The sequence below is a fragment of the Marmota flaviventris genome, chromosome 9 (genome assembly GCF_047511675.1).
Source record: "Marmota flaviventris isolate mMarFla1 chromosome 9, mMarFla1.hap1, whole genome shotgun sequence".
Lineage (NCBI taxonomy): Eukaryota > Metazoa > Chordata > Mammalia > Rodentia > Sciuridae > Marmota > Marmota flaviventris.
This window is the reverse complement of record NC_092506.1, coordinates 7,248,331-7,249,969: the sequence shown is the minus strand read 5'-3', so window position 1 is coordinate 7,249,969 and position 1,639 is coordinate 7,248,331. Positions and strand designations below refer to the sequence as shown.

The following is a 1,639-nucleotide window of genomic DNA, read 5'->3' as shown; positions in this document are numbered from 1 at the left end:
AAATCCATAGAGGTGGGAGGCTGAAGCTGGAGGATTGCAAGTTTGAGCAAGCCTCAACAACTTAGTGAGAGCTTGTCTCAAAAATAAAGGGCTGAGGGTGTAGATGTGGTAGAGTGCCCCTGAGTTCAACCCCCAATACCACCCCCAACCACACACACACACAAAAGCAACAGCAGCAAAAGCTTGGCAGTAGAAAGCATTCAGCTAAGTTTGTCTGACGTCCAGGACATTAGTGAGGTACAAGGCTGGGACTCTGAGCTTCTCCATGTAGGAGGCTCAGTCAAGGAGATGCATTTGGAAATTCTGAAAAAAAAAAAAAAAATCTGAATCACAAGTTTGACTCAAAATCGTGCTTTGCCACTGTTCTAAATTTCTTTTCCACAAGACAAAAGGTGCTGCTTTATTTTAATACATTTTTAACTGACAGTAATTACACATATTTAGGGAGTATAGTGTGGTATTTCAATACAAGTATACAATGTGTAAGGATCAAAATCAGGGTAAGGATTTGATGTAAGGATCAAATGTCAGTGAAGAGAGCTGGGGATGTGGCTCAAGTGGTAGCGCGCTCGCCTGGCATGCATGCAGCCTGGGTTGTGTCCGCCGAAAACTAAAAAAATAAATAAATATTGAAATTCTCTCTCTCTAAAAAAAAAAAAAATGTCAGTGAAGACAAATATCATTTCTTTGTTGGAAACACTCAGAATCCTCTCAATTGTTATCAGCTGCCGTTGTCCTGTGCGGCGGACCATCAGGCATCATTCTTCCTATTCAATTGTACCCACTAACTATCCTCTCTCCCTCCCTCCCTCCACCACACCCTTGTTCTAAAGGCTTCATAAATACATTAACTGAATTCTCACGTCACCTCTATTATTTCCATTCTCAGATAAGAAAATGGTAGTACAAGATTACATAGTAAGGGGCTGGAGGTGGAGCGCCCAGAGTGTAAATTCTGCGTTGAGCTGCAGACCTGGCTTCCTTCTACCATCTAGGATGTGACTGTTCTGCCGTGGGGACCTTCATGTTTCTCTTTCCAACACCAGGCTGAGCTGGGAGAGACTGCAAGGCGGATGAGCTGGTGTCTGAGGCTTTGGGACCATCGAGCTCGGGGTGTGATCCTGGGCAGTCACAATCCCACTCCATTCCCGTCAGGAGCCTGATCCACCCGCAGCTCCTGGTTAGGGCTACCTGGACTCCTGCCCCCAGTGTAACGACCTCTACACATCCGGGCGTCACCTGAAGCCCCGCCCCCACCTCCGGCCCTGCACTCCAGCCCTGTGCGCTCAGGCAGAGACACGTCCACCTCGGACGAGGAACGGGGGTTCTGTCTGACTGCTAGGCTCCGCCGCTGTCATCACCTGCGGCCCCTCCGTACGCGCTGCCCATCCCCGCGGGACAGACTCGGTGCCAGCGCTCTAGAGCAGTCCCCACCCGCGAGCCTCAGGATGTCGGGGACAGCGCCCGCGCCGGCGCAGTCTGAGAGGCGTGGTCAGGTGCCGGGGGCGCGGCTTGGCGGCGGCGCAAAGCTCCCCTAGTGGCGGGTGCGTTTGCGCCCCCGCTCGGTAGCTTCTGGGTTGGGTTTTCACCGCGGCGGCGGCGTTAGGCAGCCAGCGCGAAGCCTGAGGCACCGAGGCCA

The 1,639-nt window shown here is 51.9% G+C and overlaps 1 long non-coding RNA gene across 1 annotated transcript; it reads right to left on the bottom strand.

Annotated features, from left to right (window-relative positions):
* Positions 1–390: 390 nt before the first annotated feature.
* Positions 391–1,329, bottom strand: LOC114100050 (uncharacterized). Its single transcript, XR_011708502.1, has 2 exons — positions 1,240–1,329; positions 391–610 (listed from the first exon to the last, which is right to left on the bottom strand). It is a non-coding gene; the product is annotated as an uncharacterized lncRNA (long non-coding RNA).
* Positions 1,330–1,639: the final 310 nt, after the last annotated feature.